The sequence below is a fragment of the Lissotriton helveticus genome, chromosome 3_1 (genome assembly GCF_964261635.1).
Source record: "Lissotriton helveticus chromosome 3_1, aLisHel1.1, whole genome shotgun sequence".
NCBI classification, from domain to species: Eukaryota; Metazoa; Chordata; class Amphibia; order Caudata; family Salamandridae; genus Lissotriton; species Lissotriton helveticus.
This window is the reverse complement of record NC_136061.1, coordinates 137471630-137499310: the sequence shown is the minus strand read 5'-3', so window position 1 is coordinate 137499310 and position 27681 is coordinate 137471630. Positions and strand designations below refer to the sequence as shown.

Sequence of the window (27681 nt, the reverse complement as noted above, 5' to 3'; positions counted from 1 at the left end):
AGGCACTTACTCAACGATGAGTAAGTACCTTCTGTGACTACCAAAATGAATCAGGGCCTTCTGTGAATACCAAAGTGAGTAAGTACCTTCTGTGAATACCAAAATGAGTAAGTGCCTTCTGTGAATACCAAAATGGTAGTAAGTTTAGGATTTTGTCTTAAGTTAGTTCTGTGAATCGGGCCCTTAGTGTCCATCTCAGAAGATCTTCAGAAATTTGGATGAGAGTGCACGCAATAACTTAATTAGGTGTAACTCTAGTTGTTCCCAGCCCCGGGCCGTCCAAATTAGTAGATGGGCAACGCCCCCTCATCTTTTGCACAACAAAAGTGTGTCTGTCAGGCTGAGCAAATGTCAGCCTGACAGACACTCTTTATTTTTAGGTCACACAGCCAGGAGATAGACATATGCAAAATGTGCAGGCTCCTGGCTGCCTGAGCTCAACTTTGTCGGACTGAAGATGTTTCAGCCTCTGTGGCTATTACCTGTTCACCCTGGCAAAGCATATCACAACCCCCTCCCCTCGTGACAAGAGGTACTGATTGCCTTGGATCTAGGCATTTCAGCTTTAAGCCCTGAAGTGCCCAGGGCCGAGTATCATCACTGACACCTCTTCACAGAGTAAGGTTGGGTCAGGAACTCTCACTGACGCCATTCCACTCTGTGACTAGTTAGGGACTGCTGCCGCCCCTCTATGGCGCGTCCCACTCTGTTGAAAGGCCGAGACTGCTGCCACCACTCATTGGCTGACCTAAAGTCAGCCATTATAAGAAGGGAGATTCCCAACCCTCCTTGGACCTCTGAGGCAGAGCTACTCAGATAAGTGCCTTTATTTTGTAATATTTGGTGCATGTATGTGAAGGAGCCAGGTTCCCTCTTTTATTTTACTCCGGAACCCTCTTGGCGAATGGACCTTTTTGTCACTCTCCGTCGGTCACCACTAGGTTCCATCACTCATCGTTGTCAGTCCTTTGCGCTCTCATCTTTTTGGGCTCTCTGGGGCTCTATTACTAAACTTTCCCTTCTCTTTTTGATACTCCCCTCACTCCAAGAGACAACCATCAAATAGTGCTACCAACTGAAGGAGAGGGTTACCTCTTTTGTTTCACTCCAGAACCCTCTCGGCCAATGGACTTTTTTGTCTGCTTTAGAAGTGTAGAGGGGAAATAACTCATTCAGTTGAAATCACCAGCACAACGAATCAGGTCTTTCAAGAATCCCAGACTCCAATTCGTCAATTTTAGTGGGTTTATTACAGAGCCAAAAACAACTGGACATACAAACACTTCAAGAGGAGATTGTAGAAATATATTGGAACTAATACAAAGCCAAACCTACGACCAAAATTTAGCTACTGGAACAGAAACAGAATGACAAATTCCAAGACCAGAACAAAGGCAATAAGTGCCCCCACATCTAGATCGGTCTTCATTGGAGGATCGTAAGTAGAAAGCATTAGTCTGTCCCTACTCTAACACTAACGTGACATCCCTACTTCGCATTTCCCAGGCAAGTCAGAAAAAGCTGTCAGCGTGTGATGATTTCCTAAGAAGTAAACTCATGTTGTATGGGTCAAGTAGCCAGAGGCTACAGAGCTGGTTCTCAGATGCTCCTTCTCAACATTCTCATCTCCTCTCCTCACTCAACCCCCGGTGCACTGCCCCTAATTTAGAAAACAAAATCTCTAAGCACGTCCACTCCTCATCTTCCTGAGCACCTCATCCAGCTGGGCACTCCTCATAGGTGAATTTCTAGTTAGTTTCAATACTCCCTCTCCTGGCTCAATGACCGTGATTCCAAGGCCTTTTCCAGTGAGAAAGAACACCATCCCACGTTATCAGCGCTTTCTTGGGTAAATGTATTATTTCCTCCCCTTTGCCTGGCGCCAAAAACAAAAGCGTTATTCTAACTAACAATGATGGGTTTCTCCACTTGCAACAGAAATAACAAATCCAACATGCTCATGAAATTCAAACCTCAACTCCATGATTAACGAGACTACATTTCAGTCCTACAGAAATCGGCCTACATAAGAGAATAATACATAGGCCTCATTGGTTTACATCTAAATGTGCTCTTTCACTGAGCAGCCCTGAATTTGCAGGTTACATGGGCACATCAGATGCGTGGATATGCGCAAGCAGTTAGCACAAATCTACACATCAATGTTTTCGGCTAAACATGCATGTATTGCAACATTAATTTCTCCATGTTTATATGAAAAATATACCTAGAACATCATGTTTCACAATGTTACAGTGCACATTCTACTTTCACATGTTAGCACGGCAAAGAATAAATGTAGGTGTGAACTACTCATGATTATAATGCACCCTTACAAATGAAAGAGCACCGTTGCGCTCTATCATATGTATGAACATTTGGGGGTGAGTGTTGTGAATAGATGTATGTGTGTGAGTATGTGAGAATGCATGGGTGTGAGTCCTGTCAGCCCTATTCCCTGATAAACTTAATGGCCACCACTGGTTATTCCAGGCTCAGGCCTGGGGCCACCACAACACAGGCTAAGGTAAGTTATTACCATTAGTTGATTCCACGTATGGGAAATTGGTTAAAGATGGTCTTTTTAATCAGTCAATTAGGAGGACTCCAGCAGGAAATGTATATTTTGCCAATGAACACACTAATGGTGTTTCAACCAGACATTCATACTCTCTGCACCATCATCGGGTCGTCCTTATCCCACAGAGCTAATTATTAGCTTATTTCTGTTTCCTTACACACATTTTCACTGAAGACCCTAGCTTCCCTGTCCACTTAATTGATGAAATTAATACTCATTAATAAGCACTCATGACTGAGTAGAAACTGCTTGACCAAACTATATTCAAGTAATAAAAGGAAATCTGCACTGAAAATCCCATTCCCAATTCCCATCTGCATAGGAAATATTCCTTAATTCCATTGCTCACTGTTCCACAAGCATAAAAAAAGACAAAGAATGCTGGCTGTACATTACCACTCTAGTTGTGCCCACTTTTCTGTTTCTTCCTGATCTTTTTTCACTAATCTGTATCGATCATAATGCCTCCCCGCCTCTTAGAGCAATCATTGTACTTCATAGCTGATCCTACAATCCAATCTGTATTTACATCACTTTCTCAAGAATGTGTTAATTTGTAAAAAACAAAGTGCCCGAGTTTAAACATTTTCTTAAGAGGCTGTCATCCACTTCCACTCTACCACCTGCTTCTACTACTGTATGAAACAAGAACTGGCAACGCCGATAGGTATCACTTTTACTCAGAGGAAGTGGTTGGTAATGCCTCGGTGGGTTTGTGTGTGTACCCTAAAGTTCCTTATCAGTTCCTTATAAAGACAACTATATACCAATAAGAAGAAACATATTGGGCTACAACAACAAGTTATCTAACAATAGTGCCTGGTTGGTAAACACACAGCTTTATCAGAGCTATGCTTTATCCCCCAATACAAGTAGTCAAAAGATAAAGTTTGCATTTTGAGTCGCTAACTTGAAATTCATACAAAGCAAAAAGATTGTGTAGTTGTTACTTTTGAGAAAGGACCTGTATTTTCACAAAATCTTTAAAAAAGCCTATGAACATGTATTTCTTTACTGCATGAACAAATAAGCTTTGCATCTAAAAATATATTAGGATGACAGGAAAGTGAAACAAATGAAAGCACATGTGTGATTAATGATTAGCACTGTCTTTATGAAATGTTAAGACATCCGAACAACATGCACTTCCTAAACCAAAAACACCATGCATCAGGAAATAAAAAGTTATGTTAGCAGAGTTAAGACTTCGAAGAACCTGGACCGCCCATTAACTGGCATGTTGCATTTGCTGTCTATCTAAAGGAATACATAACGCCCAGTCCCCAAAACCTAATGGGAGTGTAAATGGGACAATTGAATCTTCTATCAAATGTCATGACCTTGATGAAAAGCCCATCCTAGCAATGACAACCCGTGAAAATAAGCTGAAAACAAATTGCTGAAGTAGTCAGCCCCACTCTGTCTTTATCTGCAATTTTTACTTTTTTGAAGTAGTGAGAAAATGAACCAGCCCGAAAAAAGAGATGGTTTTGTTACCAGTGGCAACAGGGCCACTGACTTCATCTCCTGCAGTACAAAGAAAGACTGCCAAAACGCTCATCCAGAGAATTTAGATTCTCCAGCTCATGCTTATGTATTTTATATTTTTTGTGCCTGCAAACATATGAACAGAAGTAGTCCAATGTATGTCAACGTTGTTCTCTTCTACCTTATGTACCTCAAATCCTAGGCAAGGCTACGTTGTTTCCAGATGACCTCTGTGAGAAAATCACTATAACTAAAATATGTGGCCTATACTTCGACTACGAATAACAAGACCACGTTGTTGTAAGTTCTAAAATATAGGATTTGGAAGGCTGCAGTTTTTACCTATAAAAATTGCATCCGGTTTTACATGTACAAAAAAAACTGCTACACACAGATATTATTGCACCTCTTCGAATCTTGATTCAGGCCAAACTCATGTCCCCCGCCCCTCCCCCCCCCATAAATTGCCAAACCTTACAATGGGGATCATAACGAGGATTTGGCAAACCTAGCAAGAGCCTGCAGACCCTGGAACATCAGTCAGAAAATGATAATGCGAGCTCATCCTGTTGGAGGTGGGGTCGGAGCAGAACATATCGAAATGTGATGCACAAATCGAAGAGCCGCGAACGTGCTCGGCCGAAGGTCATGTGCTGGACCTCTCTCCGAACAGGGAGCCTGTGCAGTGTTCACGTAGCAGACTGACGTGTTCTTCTGAGTCAACATGACTGTCTATTAGACAATAATAGTTATAGGTCAAGTCACCCAAGTACATTTCCAGAACACAGATTACAGTACACCAAGACCTTTTAAAAACAGCAGGCATCATGTTACCGAAAAAGAATGAACGGGTTTGCAAAAATGCTGCTTCGATAGTGAGAGAGCGCAAACTGATATAAATATATGAGTACATCACACTTACCTATAGAGAGCATAATTCATGAAGAGAAATGCCATGAGTGCTAATAGTATCTGAAATTATATTCTAAATGTATAGCTAATATAGAGATTTAAGTAGAAGTGGAACTAATACAGAAATGTGTGACATTATATGATTTTATTAGACGTGATTATTTTGAATCTATGTCGTGTAGCTGTTAACATATAAGATGGTCTGTGGTAAAACGCAGAACGTGGTAGGCCTCAGGGCCAGAGCTGGAGCTAAAAGGGAAGGTGTTTCTTTTCACGACACAGATTGTTTAACGTTTTTGGTCATTGCATTAATGGGCCATGATTTAGAGTAATGTTTTCTAAATAATAGAATAAGAGTTTTAACATGCTTTAATTAAATGAAGAAATTGAATGCTATAATCATAATGTGAAATATTGTAGGCCTGAAATGTTTTAGCATTGATTTACACGTACATGTCTGGGCTGAGAAATGTTGCAAGCCTTTTTTTAGAAGTCTATGAGAGTTGGGTTCTTGGCGGCAGATATCTGTCTGCAACAGGAAAGGGGGGATCCAATTATAAGTGAATGAATAGAGGTCTGTTCAGTAGACGGCCCAGACATGGAGGAGGGTTCTGGAATGTTTAAGGGGTATCAGCGGGCCGGAGAAGAGACTGAGAAGCAAGGTCAACTCTAACGTCTGAGGCCCAATACAAAGCATCATGGAAAAAGCCTGAAGTTGCACCACGTGAGAGGCGTTTCGCAAGGGGCGTCTCAAATGTTGTTGACTATTTTGTATTAGGGACAGCACCCCTGGGTGGAGTTAGAGCAGAGACCTGAGGACCCTTTAGAGAGCGGATGGGTAGGCAGTGAGGGGTCATGACTGGAGAACTTTAGGTTTTCACCAAGAGACTTAGAGTGGGTGACTTCCCTTGGGGGTCATTCATTGCTGACACCTTTGTTAGGTTGGGATTGGGTTAAGTAGGGATACCATCTAGAACAGGGTAGGGACGCCTAACCTGTGTTTGTTTTCCTCCAACCTAAATGAAGGAGAGATATGCGTCTATGCTGATAGCGTTGCTATTTTTAGAACTTGTGTTAGTGATTTCTGTTGCTCGTCTGAGGGCTTTTCGAGAGCACATGTATGTAATTGGACCTGTGTATCTCGTGAATCTCATTCTGAGATGCTTGTATTTGCAGCTCATTATATCTTTACAATAAACTTTTGAAACCTAGAAGTTGTCCGTGATCTTTGAGAGTAGAGTCCTTTCTTGGGTGAACTAATTTGCAGATAGGTGTACTGTTTCCTTCCAAGACAGGCAATAAAGGTTCAGTCGACCAGATCGAGGTTTGGATCAATAGATATAAGGTATCGATCAAAATCTCGCCCTTTCAGTTGGTAGCTATAGAGGATGGTTGCCTTCTTGAGGACGGTGACCTAGGCCAGGTTAGCTTACCCCAAGGCCCCTAGAAATCGATGATCGGAAGAACAGCCCGCAGATGAAGATCCGGATGACGTGAGACAGAAAAAGCAGCAGTATCGGTCGAGAGTGAGTATAAAGGGTTATGCGTGTTAGATTGCGGTGTTTGGTATTGTATCTATGTTGTAATGTCTGGCGGAGTTGAATGTCTGTAGAGTGACTGTGGAACAGGTTGTGAGCGCGCGCAACCGGTGGAAATCTTAAGTTCAAGGAGAGCTTAAGTGGTTCGGGTGTATCGGACACCCAGAGTAATTGTCAACTAGTGTGAAGGGGGTCATGAGGTACCATTGATCACCCGAGAGACCGAGATAGGGGGAACGTAAGAGTGAGTGCGTGAGTAACGGACGCTGGTCGGAAGTTACTGTGTGTGTAAGTAACCTATCAGAGAGACGATAGACATCTCGTCAGTTGAGTTGACAATTACAGATAGACTGTGGACGTACAGTCGAGAGAAGTGACCGCTTGGTCGGAAGTAGTCATTTTTCAGTGTATGAATGGGACGCATGCATAACCGGGAGACGAGTTGAGAAAGGAGGGGTGCTGCTGCGAAGCGGAGAAAAGAGACGTCAGGTGGTGTCGCGCAGTGATTGGCTGACAGGAGAAAGACCGCGCTGTGATAGGCCAGCTAGCGAACACGTCATACAGGGTCGCGACGTGATTGGCCAACAGGAGAAAGACCGCGCTGTGATAGGCCAAGCTAGCAAAGCCGCGACAGGATTGGTGGATTGTCATCAGGAAGTAAACAGAGTAGCGAGGCTGAATTTTGTGCGCATAATTATGAAGTGTTTTAAATGGTTGAAAGCGCTGTTTAAGAAAGAGAGGCGAGGATCGTATGAAGGGGAAGAAGCCCCGCCGGAGGGTACGCCAGCTCGTTATATGGCAGTAAATGTTGGGTTGCATACGATCCTTTGGATATCAGAGTGGAGTAAGATTACTGAAGGAAACGAGGAACTGACGTTCCCGAAGTACGGGACGTTCAGATTAGAGGTGTTACATCGATTGAAATCAGTCATGACCTCAAAGAGACCCTTGCCTAGACCAACCCAGTTTGAAGCCCTTGAAGCATGGCTTAGGGCAGCGCATGAAAGGAATATGAACAGACGACAAGAAAGGGTGAAACGCTCGGTAAGGGCAGTACAGGATGCCAGGTGGGATGCGGATGCTAAAAGATGGAGAGTGCATAATTTGGAAATAAATAAACTGTACCCAGTGTTAGAGGCGCCAGTAAATAAAAGCCCCCTAGAAGAAGATGATGAGAGCGAAACAGAGGACAGCCTGATAAACAGATTACTGACAGACAGGCCACCCCCGTATAATAGAGCAGGGGGAGAGGTCGAGAATACTGAAGGAGAAAAGGGGGGCAATGCAGGAGAGCATAGACCGCTTCCCAGTTCAGAGTGGGATCCTGAGCCAAAGAAAGAGTTGCTCCAGCCTAGTCAGGTGCAACAGGTAGTCGGTAGGTTTGTGGTACAAAGAGCGCCGGAAACGGAAAGCGCCACATCCTACCCATTACCAGATGCACTACAGGTACCTGTTACCATAGGTCCTATAATATCGATATATGACCAAGAGAGAGCAAAAGGGGAAGAACGGAAACGGAAAGACAGAGAAAGAGCAGAGCAGGCAAGGAGGAACGATACCACTAATTCCCCAAGTCAGATGCCGATACCCAGAGAGTGGAGCACCCCGATGCACACAGCAGGGGACCCAGGAGGAGATCCTGGGGGCCCTAGATGGCCAATGGATCTGAGGGGATCTGGACGAAAATCCTTTCAAGAGCTAAATGAGTACATGAAGCAGTGGGATGAGGCAGTGAAGGCTCAAAAGTGCATCAACGCTGCGGAAGCAGAAAGAGAAAGTCAGGACAGCAGAGCACGAACTCACTGCGGGGCTGGGGAGAGTAGCCCGGAGTGGGACTGTAGAGGGAGTAGGGGAGTCACCCATTGGGCCCGGAGTGGAGGTAGAACAGACCTGGAAAACGGGGGCCCCGGGAATGGAGGGGTGGCGGGCCCAATACTCAGTGAAGGGGAGAGGAGGGCGCAAGAGTACAGGAACAGCTTTAAATGTCCACACTGTGTGCCCGGCACCAGAGAACTGAATGGGAGTTGTGAGAGGTCGCACCATAGTCCCTGTGATGACAGAAATGAGCGCAGCCCAGGGAATATGGGGAACCAGGAAGGATCGTATCGGATACTGAGCGATACGAGGCAAAGGGAGTGTAGCGACCAGAGGGAGAATAATAGAGAGATGTGCGGTGAGAGGAGAGAAGAAGACGAGAGTGGGCAGAGAGAGAGTAGGGATAACAGGCCCGTGTTCCATCACCTTCCAAGATCGGATGGCCGAGCATGGGACCTGGAGAGATGGGAGCGAGGGAGACCACCCATTAACTCTCCCGAGCCCAAACGCAGAGCTCGAAGTTGGGATGGGAGGGAGACCAGTGAGCCCCCTTCGAAAGACATATTGCGAGCTGAGATAAAAGCCAAGAGACTTGATGTCTCCAGCTTAAGGTCAGATCTGGATGACATGGTAGATGGTACCCTGCCTTTAGAAAGAATGGAAATGTATGAACAGGATGAAATACTGTATATGGCAAAGGACATCACACGAAAGGCGAGAGCAGTCCATGAGAAGTTAGTCGAACTAGCAGGCAAATATATGGTGGACTTGTCAAGAACCAAAGCATTACAGGGTAACCACAGGCTACATTATACAGATCGAGATCTAGATGAGAGGAGAACGATTGGGCTGAAAACACACATAAGGGAACTGATTACTGGAATAAGGACATGGAGGGCACTAGATAAATGGGAAGAGAGGTGGTCCAAGAAAGGGACCGGCAGAAGAAGCATGATTGGTATAACACCAGGACAGCAGGGAATAGAAGCTTACCCTTTGCGTGAAGTTGCCAATGGGAGCTATGTACATGTCCCTTGGAGTAGGGGAGATTTAGCTGCTTTTACCACATCTTTCCCCAAGTTACGAGAGAGCCCCGTGGAGTGGTACAAGCAAGTCGAGAGGTTTGTAAAGATCTCAAAAGTCCTATGGATAGATCTGAACACGCTGTTTGACATTGTAGTACCAGGAGATCTGTGGACAGCATGCAAGGTTAGCGCTGAGTGGCCCACAACGGAGCCAGAGAGAGATGCTAGGACTAATGGGCCGTCCGAGATCGTGATGGCAAAATTCGAGAGAGTGATGACTTGGCTGAAAGAAAAAGTGCCAATGCAAGACATAGATTGGGTCAGAATAGACAGAACGAGACAGGAACCCAAAGAGACAGTCCATGAATATTACGAGAGATTGCTGAAGGCGTTTAAACAGTATAGCGGCTTGGATGTAATGGATCCAAAGGACATAGGGCAATTCGTGTCCAAGTTCGTCCTGGGACTGAGACCGGATATTAGTTTGATGATTCAGCAACACTCGATTTGTTGGCAAAGTAGACCCCTAGATGAAATACTGAGATATGCCAGGTACTGCTGTGATGAGGTAGACTCCAAGGCTAAGAAACTAAAAGAGAAGCTGATGGTGGTACAATTGCAGACAGCAGGAAAGGGGGGACCGCAACAACAGCAGCAAGGGACAGGTACAGGAGGTAAGAAGCAGTACAGTCAGAACAAGGGTAATGAGGAGAGTACTACCTTTAGACCCAGAGTAGACATAGCTACCTTGAAGAAAACGACTAGGTGCCACCAGTGCAACGAGTTGGGGCATTGGAAACGCGAGTGCCCTTACAATGTAGAGATCGGAGAGCAAGAGATAGGGGAGGAAGAGGTCCAGAGCGCACCTATGAGAGGGGCGACGCCATACCAAGGAAAGGTGCTCAAAGGGGGGGGGGCTCCTCCCCGAGCCCAGTTCCCGCAACCTCCTCGAGTAGGGAGTATGGGTAAGACCTATAGACAAATGCCCCTGTTTGTGGAAGGTGAAGAATGCTATTATGTGGACCCATTAACCGGACAGAGAGTGGAAAGAGAAGACTGCACCCTTGGGGCAGCCTTAGAGGTAGATCAGAGGGGACCCTATGTGGAAGCAGAAGTAGCAGGGTGCCCTACGACATTTCTGGTGGACACAGGAGCCACTAGATCCACGATCAGATCAGCTGCAGTTCCAGACCTGCCCATGTCTGGAGAGACCATACAGGTGGTAGGGGTCGCAAACAGGAGAATAACCAGCCAATTGACAGAACCGGTACAGGTGAAAATAGGGAAGTACAGCGATGAGCACCAATTTGTGGTTTGCGATTCAAGCCCTGTGTGTCTGCTAGGAAGAGACCTGTTGTGCAAATTGAATTGTACTATATATTGTACACCCCAGGGAGTGGAGGTATTGACTAATGATGATGATGCAGATTTCAAAGTTGCAAACTCAAGAATATGTGTGGAGCTGTACCCTACTTTGACAGTAGACGAGCTTCCCTGGGATTTGAGAGAGACAGTGGCATCAGAGGTATGGGATTTCACTGGGGAAGAGATTGGATTGGTCAAAGGGGTGGACCCAGTGAAAATTGTAGTGAAACCGCATGCTGAGTTCCCAAGAACACCCCAGTATAAATTGACTCCAGAAACGATTGCAGGCATAAAACCCGTGATCGAGTCCATGATTAAACAGGGAATACTGAAAGAAATCGTGGGTAGTCCATGTAACTCCCCGATTATGGGTCTGCAGAAACCAAATGGGAAATTTCGGATAGTGCAGGACCTTCGAAAGATTAATAACATAGTCGTTTCATGTTGTCCAGTGGTGCCGAATCCATCAGTGATACTGTTTCAGATTCCATTCCAAGCTGAGTGGTTCACTGTGATAGATCTTTGTCAGGCTTTCTTTTCGATCCCTTTGGACGAAGATAGCCATTTTCTTTTCGCATTTAAGCTGGAAAATCGCGTCCTAACATGGTGTCGTATCCCTCAGGGGTATACAGAGAGTCCATCGATCTTTAACCAGCTTCTGAAGAAAAATCTTGAAAGTCTAGTGCTGCCCCAGAAGTCAGTTCTGGTCCAGTACATAGACGACCTCCTTGTGGCGTCAGACACAGAAGAAGCTTGCAGGGAAGACTCCATTGCTTTGTTAAATCACCTAGCTGCCAATGGGCATAAGGTATCCCCGGGAAAATTGCAGTACTGCCTGACAGAAGTGCAGTACTTGGGACACAGAATTGAGAAAGGCAAACGAAAAGTGTCACCAGATAGGATAGAGGCGATCATGAAAATGAACGCGCCTCAGACACAGAGAGAGGTCAGGATGTTCCTAGGGATGGTGGGTTATTGCCGACAGTGGATCGTGAACTTTTCACTGAAAGCAAAACCTTTGCAAAAACTGACGCACAAGGAGGTGAGTGATCCGGTACCATGGGACAAAGACTGTTTGATGGCATTCTTACAGCTGAGAGAGGACCTGTGTCGTGCTCCGGCATTGGGAATGCCTGATTACAATAAACAATTCTTTCTTTACTGTTGTGAGAGAGAAGGTTGTGCGTTGTCTGTGTTGGTCCAAATCCATGGGAATGCCCGTAGACCAGTTGCTTATTTCTCGGCTACTTTAGACCCAGTAGCCGCAGCGTTGCCCGGATGTCTCAAATCCGTTGCTGCAACGGGTGTCAGCATTGAGAGATGTGAAAATATTGTTATGGGGCACCCGTTAGAGGTGTGCGTGCCACATTCTGTTGAACTGTTGATGACCAGGACCAAAACACAGCATCTGACCAATAGCAGGCTCACGCGCTATGAGCAAGTTATTCTTGCTGCAGAGAACGTGACCCTCAAGAGATGCTCTGTTTTGAACCCTGCTACCTTAATGCCACTTCCAAATGATATTGATGATGAGGATGAATATACAGACCATGACTGTCTCGATGTGACTGAACTATGCACCAAACCCAGACCCGACATCGTAGATGAGCCACTGACCGACCCAGACGAAGTTTTCTTTGTCGATGGCTCATGTGTAAGAGACGAAGTTGGGCAGTTGAGAGCAGCTTATGCTGTTTGTACAATTGAAGGAGTTGTGGAAGCAGGGTGCCTGGAAGGAGTAAACTCCGCTCAGGTAGCCGAGATTATTGCCCTAACACGTGCTTGCTTAGCAAGCAATCAAATTCGAGTCACCATCTACACCGACAGCCAATACGGGTTTGGGGTAGTTCATGATTACGGGCAGTTATGGTCTCAAAGAGGGTTCATGACTTCTTCAGGCTCTCCCATTCGCAATGGAGAGTTTGTGCGCCTGTTGTTAGAAGCATTGCAATGTCCAGCAAGTATCGCAGTTGTAAAGTGCATCGCACATACCAAAAATGAGGACTTTGTTTCAAAAGGCAATAGATATGCTGATGAAGTTGCGCGGTATTGCGCAGAACAAGGTTACTCTTTCACAGAGGTGGATGTGGGTGGAATAAATGTAAGAACTGAATTAGCCATGATACTGGAAACTGTTGATACTTGGGATGAACTGTCAACCATGCAAGAAAATGCTCCTGATTCTGAGAAAGAAACATGGGTAAAGGCAGGATGTGTAATGGGTGAGACTCATTTTTGGGTCTCAGCCGACGGCAGAGCAGTGTTGCCCAATGAGATGGTGAGTCCAATGGCTAGACTCATACATGGTCCAGTACACTTAGGGAGAGATGCTATGCTGAGAGTGTTTAGACAGACTTGGTACAATCCTAAGTTTAGAATAGCAGCAGAAGCAGTGTGCCAGCGTTGTGTGACCTGCCAGCAGCTGAATGTAGGGAAAAGAACACCAGTTGCACTAAGTCACATAGGAAGGTCTGGAGGTCCATTCAACAGAATACAGATAGATTTCATTGAAATGCCAAGATGCAACCGCCTCCGCTATGTCCTGGTGGTTGTTTGTGTGTTCTCCAGATGGGTTGAGGCATACCCTACACGTAGGTGCGACACCCTCACAGTGGCTAAGTTACTGCTTAGAGAACTTATCCCTCGTTTCGGGGTGCCGGCCTTTTTGGAATCAGATAGGGGAACACATTTTAACAGCGAGCTTGTGAAGATGATTTGTGTTGCACTGAATATAGACCAAAAGCTCCATTGCAGTTACCGACCAGAAGCCTCAGGAATTGTGGAACAAATTAATGGCACGATCAAGTCCAGAATAGCGAAAGTTTGCTCCTCAACGACCCTGAGTTGGCCTGATGCCCTGCCATTGGTACTCATGAGCCTTCGTAGTACCCCAGACAGAAGAACAGGGTTGTCACCACATGAGGTGTTAATGGGGAGAGCAATGAGACTGCCATCTATTCCAGCTACTGCACTGTTAAATATCACAGATGATATGATCCTGGACTATTGTAAGGGGCTGTCTGACGCCATGCGTTCTGTGTCCCTTCAGGTGCAGGCTGCAGAGGTTCCAGCGTGCCAGGGCCCTTGCCATGACCTGTATCCTGGGGACTGGGTCCTGGTGAAGAAACATGTGAGAAGAAGCTGCTTGGATATTCGTTGGCGTGGGCCCTACCAGGTCATCCTGATCACAAGTACAGCTGTAAAGGTGGGAGGCCTGCCCAACTGGATACACGCGTCGCATACGAAAAGGGTTCCAGCACCTCTGGAAACAGCTCCTCTCTCGGATGGACGTCCAGCTGAGGACCAAGAAGCCATAGAGGGGGCTAGCCAAGCTGTAGAGGTGCCAGTGGAAGCAGGGAACGAGTCTGACCAAGCTGAGGACGGTCAGTACAACAGCGAAACAGAAGACGCTACAGAAGGAGAAGACAGCTGGGAGTACGAGTCTGACCCTGACAGGTCTGAAAGAGAGCGAGAACAGACCAGAAGGAGAAGGAGTAGAAGGGCACGTGGAGAAGCAAATTGGCCGCAAAGAAGAAGTTCTAGCCTGAGGTCAACTCCAGAAGCAACCCTTCCTCCGATATCAGAAGACTCAGACCCAGAAGAAGGTGCTCAGGGCGCTGAGGCACCGAACCGAAGGAGGTCAAGTAGAGTGCGTGTGCCTAACAGAAGATACTCCACACCTGAGTGGACATATCTGGCGACAAATGTCTGTGAAACCGGAGACAGGGAGGATCCGAGCGGTGGTGGTGTCCAGTTCTGAGCCCATTATCACCGTGGAAATACAACTGTTGGTACCCGGTGTCGAACAAGAAGGGTCACTAACATTCGTGCTCCCCAGACCTCCCCGCCTCAGCAAGTTAAAACACATGTTTCTTACAGAATTGAAATTCCCCGACTTTGGCACCACGATAACAGCACATGAAGAGCATACTCTTCGCATGGAAATATTGAACTATGCTATTGAAGCTGCAACCACAAATCTAATAGTCGATTGTTAAAGGACTTTGTAAATAAAGCAAGCAGAAGAAAAGAAGATTACCTAGCGCCCAGGAAGCAGAGAATTTTAGGGAACCCCTTGAGTGGATGGAGAAGGGCTAGGGTTGTCTTTTTGAACTGTGAAAGGACTTTTTGCGAAAAAGGCTGTCAGCCTCCAGCTGTGTGGATTCTAAAGACAAAAAAGGATTGAAAGAGACTGTAAAGGAACGAGAGGAAAAGAACTTTTTTTGCAAAGAGAAAGGGAAAAGCTAGATTGTCTGACGAAATGGAGGCCGGCACCCCGAACCGCAGAGCTAAATGTATAATAGGTACACTAATAGTAGGAGTGATAATATTAATAGCTTTAGTGGTAACAATTTCTTATGTAAAGGGACATGAGGAAGAGGTAAAGGTAATTGATGCGAATTCTGTAGTAACACTTACACCCACTGTTGCAGGTGAGAAAAGGGAAAACACTCAAGAGAAAGCGTTATTGGCTGCAGAAGCCCGCAGGTTACATGTAGACGAGTCCCAAGGAGACTTTAGGTCAAATGCTTATGCTAAACTTTTGTATGAATACGTGGATGCCATGGAGGTTAAGGATTGCTACGTCTGCATGCAGTTGCCTGCGTCTGTAGATGAAGGAATTCGATATCATCACCTCCCTCTGACATATGGCATTACATGTAGCTTATTGCTTAGTATATTTTATGAGAGAGATAGTTTTGAATACTATTTCTCCAATTATGATTCTGTGTTGCCAGAAGTCCCGAATTATAAGCAGATGAATAAATGGGATTACTGGAAGAGTGAAGACAGATTGGCCAAGTTCTTCATTCCTTGGATTACCTTAGATACTTCACATGCCCGTAGAAATAATCTGACATGTAAGGTGTCCGAAGTCGAGAAAAAGTTCATAGGGCAGGTGGATGATCGTTACAGGAGACAAAAGATTTTGAAAAAATCAGGACAAGGGAAATTAGATTGGACCGAGGAAGAGAAGTCACACAAGAGAAAGGGTAGTAGTGGTCCAATAGCTTTAGATAAAGCGCAGAAAGGAAAGTTATGTCTTCACCGAGCCAAAACGTATTATGAAAATGTATACGTGGGTGAAGTTGACTGTGAACATGCTTTTAATTTAGAGTACTACACTAAGGATTTCCTGAAGGGAATGCAAGTGATTCCAAATGTGTATTTTGTATGTGGAAGAAATGCTTACGTGAGACTACCTGACAACTGGTATGGATCATGTTACTTGGCAATTGTCTTCCCCAAAATATATCATGCACAAGACTTATTGATCATTGAGGGCCAGACATCATCGAGGGGAAGGAGAGATTTAGGCGATGCAGAAATGGTTGGAGATGTCTTTGGAGCTATGTTCCCTCTTTTGGGAATAATCCTTAATGATGTTAAAATTAGACGACTGGCAACAGTTGTCGACAGGTTGTCTGCCAGCACTGCTCAGTCCTTAATGCTGGTAGAAGGAGAGATGCAATCGATAAGGGCTATGGTTCTTCAAAATCGGCTTGCATTGGATGTCTTATTAGCAAAAGAGGGCGGAGTCTGTAAGGCTTTGAAGGTTCAGGAATGTTGCACTTACATTCCAGATCTTTCAAAGCCCCTTGAGAAAGTTATTAAGAACATAACTAATATACACAAAGAGATCGAAGACTTGAGTAGAGAAAATGTCTGGGAAAAGGTGGGCCACGGAATGAGTACAGTTGGAGGGTGGTTTTCCACCTTAGGCAAAAGCTTTATTTGGTATATCCTAAAGCCTATCATCATAATATTGATCTGTGGGATAATATTGTGGGGATTGGTGAGGGTATTCAAATGGTACAGAGCAAGAAGGTCAGAAAGGGCCCAAAGAGAACAGTTGCAGAGATTGGCTGCCATACAAGATAATCAGTACAGGAGCCTGAGAGCTCTGGAAGCGCAGAGAATGCCAGCAATAACTGCAGTTTAAATGTTAGTGATGACCCCGAGAGGTCATCAAAGGGGGGAACTGAGAGAGCGCAAACTGATATAAATATATGAGTACATCACACTTACCTATAGAGAGCATAATTCATGAAGAGAAATGCCATGAGTGCTAATAGTATCTGAAATTATATTCTAAATGTATAGCTAATATAGAGATTTAAGTAGAAGTGGAACTAATACAGAAATGTGTGACATTATATGATTTTATTAGACGTGATTATTTTGAATCTATGTCGTGTAGCTGTTAACATATAAGATGGTCTGTGGTAAAACGCAGAACGTGGTAGGCCTCAGGGCCAGAGCTGGAGCTAAAAGGGAAGGTGTTTCTTTTCACGACACAGATTGTTTAACGTTTTTGGTCATTGCATTAATGGGCCATGATTTAGAGTAATGTTTTCTAAATAATAGAATAAGAGTTTTAACATGCTTTAATTAAATGAAGAAATTGAATGCTATAATCATAATGTGAAATATTGTAGGCCTGAAATGTTTTAGCATTGATTTACACGTACATGTCTGGGCTGAGAAATGTTGCAAGCCTTTTTTTAGAAGTCTATGAGAGTTGGGTTCTTGGCGGCAGATATCTGTCTGCAACAGGAAAGGGGGGATCCAATTATAAGTGAATGAATAGAGGTCTGTTCAGTAGACGGCCCAGACATGGAGGAGGGTTCTGGAATGTTTAAGGGGTATCAGCGGGCCGGAGAAGAGACTGAGAAGCAAGGTCAACTCTAACGTCTGAGGCCCAATACAAAGCATCATGGAAAAAGCCTGAAGTTGCACCACGTGAGAGGCGTTTCGCAAGGGGCGTCTCAAATGTTGTTGACTATTTTGTATTAGGGACAGCACCCCTGGGTGGAGTTAGAGCAGAGACCTGAGGACCCTTTAGAGAGCGGATGGGTAGGCAGTGAGGGGTCATGACTGGAGAACTTTAGGTTTTCACCAAGAGACTTAGAGTGGGTGACTTCCCTTGGGGGTCATTCATTGCTGACACCTTTGTTAGGTTGGGATTGGGTTAAGTAGGGATACCATCTAGAACAGGGTAGGGACGCCTAACCTGTGTTTGTTTTCCTCCAACCTAAATGAAGGAGAGATATGCGTCTATGCTGATAGCGTTGCTATTTTTAGAACTTGTGTTAGTGATTTCTGTTGCTCGTCTGAGGGCTTTTCGAGAGCACATGTATGTAATTGGACCTGTGTATCTCGTGAATCTCATTCTGAGATGCTTGTATTTGCAGCTCATTATATCTTTACAATAAACTTTTGAAACCTAGAAGTTGTCCGTGATCTTTGAGAGTAGAGTCCTTTCTTGGGTGAACTAATTTGCAGATAGGTGTACTGTTTCCTTCCAAGACAGGCAATAAAGGTTCAGTCGACCAGATCGAGGTTTGGATCAATAGATATAAGGTATCGATCAAAATCTCGCCCTTTCAATAGGATAGCAAAGATTTTTTTTTTTTAATGGTTTATTAGACTTCGCTTTAATAGGTATCAGAAACAGAATGAGAGACACGTGATTCATACTTCAGGCTTCAAAAGACATCTGAAGACCTTTCCCTTTTAATGGCAATTTGCTACCTGACTTGCTATCCAAGCGCCGAGATTCCCCTCCAAGGATGAGTCGTTGCGCTACATTAAGCTATCATAATATAACATAACATAACACTCAAACTAGCTGAAATATACAGATCGGAAAGAAACACGTTAGTTATAGATTCCTTACCTTAGAATTACCCCCAGGCGTCGGACTGGATCCGGAAAGTTTTTCGTCAGCAGTACCTCTGCGCATCGAAAGGTAGCGTCGGTCGGCTCTGCATCCGTCGTTGGCGTCGTGGTCGCCGGGATGACATCGCAGCAGCTACTTAGACGCCGCCCTAGTGCGCTGATGCAGCCGCTAGTGGGAGTACCGGCCGGGCGGGAGGTAGTAATTTATGGATTAAGGAGTTTAACACGTAAGTAAACATGTAAATAAATAAAACAAATTTTGTTGCGTGCACTGCATCACCAAATGCGATGCAGTGCGCGCAACGAAATTCGTTTGACTGCAACTTGACGTTGTGGACCGCGAGCAAGCAAAAAAAGGCCGCTACGCTTTTTTGCACTGTGCTACTTGCAATTTGCCTAGCGCATAGTTGTGCAAACTACGCGAGCGTAGCGTAGTCCTATGCCCCGGGTTACCAGACAGTGCTCTCTCAGACTATTGCTGCCGGGAGGGATGAGGCGAAGTTTATCATCTGTTGTGGACTGGATACCGCCAACTCTCTGGGCAGGACGATTTCTACTTCAGTAGCCCTTCGTTGCTATGCCTGGATGAGATCAACTGGCTTTTTTGGGGGATATCCAGAATACTCTTATGGACATGCCCTTTGATGGACGTCATCTTTTTGGCGACAAAGAGGTCAATGCTCTAGAGCGTTTCAAGACTCACGGGCTGCGGCCAAGTCTTTGGGCCTCTCCAGGCACCCTGCGCAGTCTGCTTTTTGCCCCTGTTGTTGCTACAAAAGGAGTGCCCTACTCCGTCCCGCTCTGAGCTACAGGCCGCAGCAAGTTTCCCAATCCCAATCAAGCGGCCGGGGGCCAGCATGTGAGTCAGCCACCACCCCCTCTGCAGCAGTCTCCAAACCTTCCTAGTCTGACTTTTTAGGCCCTTCAAAGAACAGTGGGTGGCAGGATCCATCAGCATCTCCCCCACTGAAATCACGTCGGACAGGTGGGTTTTACAAATAGTCTGAAGGGGCTACTCTCTCCCCTTTGAGGCTACCCCTCCAGCCATGCCACCTCAATACCACCGCATGTCGGCGATTCACCTGGGACTTCACCAACAGGAAGTTATGGCTCTATTGACCAAGGGAGCCATCAAGCGCATTCCTGTCCCAGAAGTAGGTCATGGTTGTTACTCCCACTACTTTCTGGTACCCAAGAAGGACAAGGGCCTGCGTCCTATCTTGGATGTCAGGAATGTCAATTGCTTCCTCCGGAAGGAGAAGTTCAAGGTGTTGATGCTCGCTCAGGTCTTGTCTGCCCTCGACCCTGGAGTTTGGAAGGTAGCGTTGGACTTGCAGGATGCTTATTTTCACATCCCTGTGCTGCCTGCCCACCGGCATTTGCTGCGGTTCACAGTAGGCCACGAGCACTTTCAGTTTACCGTGCTCCCCTATGGCCTTACCAGCATCCCTTGGGTGCTCATCTGCGCAGATGGGGGGTTTCAGTCTTCCCCATCTCGATAACTGGCTGTTGAAGGCGGGCACGCACCAGGTAGTCGTCTCCCACCTCCAGACTACAGCCAACCTTCTGCATTTACTCAGGTTCTCCATGAATGTGCCGAAGTCACACCTGATCCCCTCTCAGAAGCTCCTCTTCATCGGAGCGGTTCTGGACACTACGCAGTTTCAGGTTTATCCTACCGAATAGCAGGTCCAGGATATTTGGGCTATGATCTCGATCTTTCAGCCTCTATCCCCGGTTTTGGTCAGGATGACCAGGATACTGCTGGCCCTCATGGCCTCCTGCATCCTGCTGATAGATCATGCCAGGTGGCATATACGGCTCTGCAGTGGGACCTGAAGCTCCAGTGGGCACAGAATCGGGGGGAATCTGTCAGATTGTGTCCAGATCTCAGAGGGCACTGCACAGCAATTGCAGTGGGGGCTCACAAACCAGGATTGGGTCAACAGCAGATCCCGCTCCCTTCCCCAAACAGAATATGCAGTGGTGACAGACGCTTCCCTTCTGGGATGGGGCGGCCACATGGGAGAGGTGGAGATCAGAGACCTCTGGTCTCTGGCGGAGTCGGGCTCCATATTAACCTTCTAGAGCTCCGGGCACTCCATCTTGCACTCAAGGCATTCCTTCCCTCTGTACGGGGAAGAGTAGTCCAAGTGTTCACGGACAACACCACCGCCATGTGGTACTGCAACAAACATGGCAGGGTGGGGTCATGGACCCTATGTCAGGAGGCCCTCCACCTCTGGACATGGCTGGAACATCCGGGCATATCCATCGTGGTTCATCACTTGGCAGGTTCCTTGAAGGCCAGGATGGACAAACTCAGACTCAGGTGCATGATAGATAACAAATGGCGTCTTCACTCAGAGGTGGTGCAAGGTCTCTTTCGACAGTGGGGAGAGCCTTGGTTAGATCTATTCGCCACCGAAGATAACGAGCAATGTCAGCAATTCTGCGCGTTGGAATTTTCAAGGCGGCACTCGCTAGGCAACGCTTTTCGTCGCGAGTGGAGTTGCGGTCTGTTGTATGCCTTTCCGCGAATACCACTTCTGCCCAGAGTGCTGGAGAAGGTCAGGGGCGACCAGGCCCAAGTCATCCTTGTGGCTCCGGATTGGGCAAGAAGAGTCTGGTATCCCGAGCTGCTCAACATGGCCATCAATCCTCCGACCTGTCTGCCTCTTCTTGAGGATCTTGTGTCACAGAAACAGGGGACCGTCCTCCACCGAACCTATCCAGCCTCCATCTCCTTGCGTGGAGATTGAGCGGCGGCAGTTGACATCTTTTGACCTGCCTCCCGAAGTTTGTGATGTAATCTTGGCAGCCAGGAGTCCCTCCACTAAGACGGTATACGCCCGCCAGTGGAACAAAGTTATGGCATGGTGTACAGCAAAGGCTGTGGATCCCCTTTCTGCCCCTCTTTTTGAGTTTCTCTTGTTTCTCCTTTCTTTAGCTCAGCAGGGCCCAGCTCTGGGCACTATAAAGGGCTATCTTTCGGCCATCTCTGCCTTCTTTCGGCTTCCAGATCAGCCTTCTCTTTTCAAGTCCCAGGTTGTTAATCGTTTCCTGAAAGGCATAACTCATCTCTTTCCTCCTATTCCTTCGTTGTGCCTCAGTAGGACTTGAATCTAGTATTATTCTTTTTAATGTGCGCTCCCTTTGAGTCGCTTCACAACTGCCCTTTGAGGCTACTGACGCTTAAAACTACATTCAAGGTAGCCATCAAATCTGCCAGAAGAGTGAGTGAGCTCTAGGCCCTTTCCTCCAAGCCTCCTTTCCTGTCTATCCAACCGGACAAGGTGGGTCTTAGGACTCATCCATCCTTCCTGCCCAAGGTTGTCACTGCCTTTCACATCGGGCAGACCATCACTTTGCCCATCTTCTTTCTGCCTCCACATTCTTCAAAAGAGGAGGAAAGGCTCCTCCGTCTGGACCCAAAATGTGTGCTTTCCTTTTATCTGGATCGCACTAAACAGTCCCGGGTGGATGAACAGCTCTTTTTTGGCTACGTGGGTATCAAGAAAGGTCGGGCCGTACACAAGCAGACTATCTCCCAATCAGTCGTTTTGTGTATCAAAGCCAGTTATTCTCTGGCAAAGTAGGAGCCTCCAGTGGGGCTGCGCGCCCATTCCACTAGGCTGACGGCAGCAACTACTGCTTTGGGACGGGGAGTTCATGTCAATCTGTCAGGCAGCTATGTGGGCTTCGTTGCACACATTTACCAAACACTACTGCATTGACAGTCATGTCCGGAGAGACGGCTTCTTTGGCTGTTCTATTCTCCTGGACTTTCTGGTGTGATCTTGGTTCACAGATTTTGTGATCACAGGAGGCAATGGAAGTTAAAAGATTTATTGGTAAGTATCCACAACGACCCCCAGAGCCAATCTCTCAGCTCTCAGCCAAGCTTCTCTGCTGGACTCCACAAACTGGATTCCAACAGAAGAACCTTGTTGCTAGGAGCTGATCAAACACAAACATGTAATGAAAACATAACAGCAGACCCACCTCCAGAGTTGGTATTGCTGGTGTATCTATTCTAAGGTAAGGAATCTATAACTAAAGTGTTTCTTTCAGATGAACAAGTTACTTCCTCCCCGTTCTGCAAACTGATTTCTAGGGTTAAGGATATCCTTTCAGGGACCAGTGGTCAGTGTCTGCCACGAAGTCATCCCAGCGATCACGACGCCAACGACGGGCGCTGAGCCGACCGACACCACCTTTCAATGCGCAGAGGTACTGCTAACGAAAAAACCTTGGGGATCCAGTCTGACACGTGGGGGTAATTCTAAGGTAAGGAATCTATAACTAACTACTGTTTCCTACAGATATATCTTTACCGAAGATAAGTAACTTGGTAAGTAACTTATTCTTTAAAGTTGGAAGACCTCTGACCTCCATAAAGATTTCAAAATGCTGCATCCTTTGAGTTGAATGTTTTATTCATACACTATTTTTTGTCAGGGATGATTTTGAAACCAAATATGTCAGTAGCTAATAGTCACAAAGATACTACTTAAAAGCAGAGGAACAGTCACTGTCTCAGGTACATAAGTATCAGTTCAACTGGCATCTTGGACAAGAAAACAAGACCACTTGCATGTAACGGCCAACCACAGTCATCCTCCGAGCATCCACAATCATCAGCAACAGGCCTTTCAAGTTAATTCTACAGCTGGCCAACTAGGGCAACCTGCTAGTAAGCTAAACTCAAGATAAATGTGCTAAGGTACTTGGAAGCAATATTTGTTTCCACAACCTTATCCATGCCAAATTTGCATCCTTTTTTCAACATCATGGGGATACCAAAAGTCGTAAACTTAGACTTTTGGTCTTTAAGTTTACATTTATGAATCGGGCCCATAGCAAACAGGTATGCAGAAATTAAGCTTGCTATCCTATGTGAAACTACCTTTTTGGGGAGCCCTACCCTGGTAAACATATCGAGCAGGGCCCTGGCCACCACGGATGCCATCACTGTTCTCAGAGATATCGCTTCAGAATACCTAGTGGCATGGTCAACCACCACCAAAATTAACCATTTTCCTGTAGCTGTTTTAGGATCTAGGGGCCCAACAATGTCAATCCCTGCCATATCAAAAGGAGTCCCAACCACGGGTAGTGGAATTAAGAGAGCATTGGGTTGCCCTCATGTCTTGCCACTGACTTCACAGGTGGTACTGGAGTGACCGAATTTTTCAGAGATCCGGGGCCAGTAAAAGTACACGACCACCTGTCCCAGGTTTTCGTCTGCTCCATATCCTCAGCCAAGGAGATATCAAGGGTACACGCTCTTCAACTTGTGTACACCCGTGCTGTTGGATCACCAATAACGTCAGCTCAAAGCTCACCCTGCATGGTCACCATAACGTCATCTTAATGTAGGTGCACATACAGACGCACTTCGATCAGTCACAGTCTTGCACTGCAGCCAGTAATGCCAGGTACACTTCGAAAGATTTCAATTCCCAAAGTAAAGTAATTAGCCGCTATATTGCTCTAATGTGAGCTGCTCTGGAAGATTTCTGAAATGTTGCAATGCGAACCTTGGTAAACCGTTCAATAATTTCCATAGTAGCCACTCACGGTTAAATGTTCACCTTCAACTGCAGAATACCTTTATCTTATCTTCTGGTACAATGAATGCAGGGTCCTTAGTGGATGCTGACAACTTGTCGCCAGTGTTAGGAGAAAGACAACACTCAAAAATGTTTTAAATCTCTTTTTTACATCCATCAATGTATGTGCACATCCACAGTGCATCTCCTTCATAAACTGTCTCCCGTTGCTCAGGTTTCCCATTCCAGATGAATGCCCATACAATTTTAAGGTTCCAACACCCTTAAAGAAACATATGCACAAACAAATATACGTAAGCCATAATGGATCTACTTCCCCTTTAGGCTCCAGAACCTCCCCTTTTGGGGTCACAATTCATTCTGTGAGTTTTAACGCTGGATTTCCACACCATTTGCCCTTCCTCTTGGTTGTGGATCCTGGGCCATTGTTCCAGGCTCCCAGCTCCCTTGAGTTCCCTGATGGGCTGCCTATGCCCTTGTGACACACACACTCACTCAGGCAGACCCTACATTTCTGAATAAGTCTTCTTTTCTAACTCAGCCCAAGCAGAGGTTTAAAAGTTGTTTCACGGACACTCCACTTTAATGGCAGGTTTCACAGCTACCTTCTTCAGGCAATTAACCCCACCCCACTCAAAGGTTACCATGCCATGGGATAAAACCTCATCCTATTGTCAGTGTTGACTACCCGATGTAGAGTATCTGATTAAATCTGCTCTGGGAAAGCCAGCTTGTTCGCTAATGTTGTCATGCTGGCTCCTGTATCCCTCAAAGCTTGTACCATGGAGTTGGGACTGGCACGTTCTGGCTGGCTGAGGCAAGGCCCGATCCAGGCAGAACCTACTACTCCTATTAGAGGCGGGTGATTGCACTCACTGTACAACTTGCACTCACCCTTGGGTTGCTTGGCACTGAGCAGTGAAGCTTGTCACAGAGGCAATGTGTAAAACATTGGCACAGCACTCTCACACAATTAATACACGGAGCATCACTAAAGAGACTTCACACATGGTGTATGTAAATAAAATCTGAATTCCACCCATGCATTAACTAACACAAAATGAACATCATGTATTTCTGGGCATTAATCACATTCAGAAATACCTCCAGCAGTACTTGGCTCAACTGTGTTAAACATAACATCAGTAATTTGCATACTTTGGAAAAATCCTACTTTACTCCCCAGCAACCTTATGTGGTGCACAATGCTGTAAGAATGAGGCCCACCCTGGCAATTATTCTTATTCAATACCACACAGTTATAAGGTGCACCCCAGTTCACAACGATATCAGAAACTTGTATATACGGATAATTAAAACACTTTCAAATAGCTTTATGGGCCAATCCCGCACATGTAAAAACCAATGCCAAACGTAATATTCTCTTGGCATAGAAACAATGTGTACAGCAACACTGCAGTGCGGTGCAATGAATCACAAGCAAGCAATCCACTCACTTGGCACTGATACATGTTGCTATGAATATATGGGCTGTCCGTATGGAGCGCACATGCACACATCGCCCTAATGCGGTGCACTGATAGTTGGCAGGTCAGTTGATAATACACTTGCAAACCCTGTGGCCTAAGCCTTCCTCCACCCTTCAGCTAACCATGACTACCCTACTCCCACGGGCTGGATACAGGCAAAACTACCTGGCAACATGAAGTCATTGGGCAGGGTGAGCGGAGGGCATTTGGTCTCCCGAACTAAGGACACAAAAAGGAGCAATCGATAAATGGAGGATGAAGCAGGGGAGCTTCTCGGAAGGAGGCTCCCGATAGGCCACACGTTGATCAAAGTAGCACCCATGCAATTTGGACACTCCAGAACATGAATTTGCTCATCTGTGCCTCCCTGGAAATTAGGCACGTCTAGTGCATGTTGGTACGTGCCCTACCAGACAATTCTGGTCACTCACAATGAAGAGTTGCACATTTCGTGCCTCCCTGGAAATGTGGCTCAACATCTTGTGCATTTTACTTTGCGTTGCATCAGACAATTCCGGGCTTACACACAGGCACAAGTTCAGCAGTGCCACACAAGGTCAAATAAGGTCACTGCTACGGGTACGTCCCCATCTCCGAAGTTCGCAACCTGTGAATAGAGCTCCACACGCAAACAGCATGCAGTTGGCGGGTCACACCAGAGAGGTGCAGCACTATCGACGTAGTTGGCCATGCGGGTTTCCGCAACTGGTGCATCCACTAGTCATCAACAAGATGGTTATGGGATCAAGGCCCCACGAAGCAGGAGACACACTCCTGAGATGAGGGCAGTGCTTTTAGGGTTTTGCACCAGGCAATCTGGTCTCCAGGCACAATACTTAGTTGCGCGCTCACACCACGCTACCAGTGGGAATCCAGCTGACAAAGTGGGGCACCTCTCTCCAAGTGTCACAGGTATGTGGCCTGGGCCCCTCACAGGAGATCTCTGATGTCCCTGAGACCTCCACAAGAGAACAGAGGGCAAGCCCTTGGAGAGCACACTACAGGATGTCACACAGCAGCAGGTAGTCAGCCATGGCCAACCACTATTCAGGAAGTGTCACAGTCCCTTCCAATGTGCACAACAGATTCCTCTGGCAGTGTGCACACGCGGTACCAGGATCTCCAGTCGCATGTTCCCACAAGTGTATCTCTACCAAGTTGTAGTATAGCACCAGCAGTTATTCTGCAGTGTGACTTTGATGTCCGGGGTGGTTCAAAGGGTTTCTTCTGAACAATAGATGTCTCCCCTAAATTTCAGTCTTGCCTGTCATTGGGCCGTGGAACACAAATCTTAATCTTTAGTGTGGCCATGATCTGACTCCCTGAGGCCAAGTGTCAAAACCTCTACCTCCAATCTATCTAGCCAGGCCCTCAAATAATTTAGGTCTGCTGTTCCTTTTCCAGATGTGCTCCCTCACCCTCCAGTGTGGACTAGAGTCAGACTAAAAGGCACATAAAGAGTTTCTGAGCAGAGAAATGCCTAATTTCTAAAAGGGGCATTTATAAGCTATTAATTACAAGTTCATCCGTAGGAGTTTGCCATTGTGAATCCAGTCATAGGAAACATAATGAGGTTGTTGCACTGTAAGCCACAATTGCAGCTTGAAGTAATTTAAAGCATTCCACCATGTTAACCTATGGAAAGAGCTAACCTCATAGGTAGTGACAACACATATGGGTATTCTTCACTCCCTGGGCAGGGACATGGTACACATGTGTACCTGCCCTGCTTTTCACCTACCTGCCTGCCTTTCACCTACCACTTGCTTCACTCCTTCAGACTTACCCTAGGGGTACTCTAGTGTTAGTGAAAGGCACCGTCAGCCTTGGCCAATGATTTAGAAAGGCCAACCTGAGCATAAGTGCAATTGCACACCCAGAGGTCTGCAATGGCAAGCTTGAGACATGTTTAAAGACATCAGGTAAGCCCCCCTTCCGAGCATGTGTAGAAAGGCGTGCACACTTTCACACTGCATTTACATTGGGAAAGTGCGCTAATGGCACTACAAGAGAAGCAGCAGAAGCCATGTGGTCTCTGATGGGAGGAGCCAACCTCCTAGGTAGGGAAACCCCCGTGGGGGTTCTTCACTACCTGGGCTGGAAACACTCATTTGTACCTGCCCTGCCTGTTGCCTGCCACTTGCTTCACCCCTCAGGGCTAACCCTGGAGGTGCTTTAGTGATGGTGGAAGGCTGACTCAGGGTTGGC

The 27681-nt window shown here is 46.2% G+C and overlaps 1 protein-coding gene across 1 annotated transcript in view; it reads left to right on the top strand.

The window, feature by feature from the left end:
• Positions 1–27681, top strand: part of GALNT17 (polypeptide N-acetylgalactosaminyltransferase 17) — a 1757718-nt gene that overhangs the window by 662559 nt on the left and 1067478 nt on the right. The window lies entirely within an intron of this gene.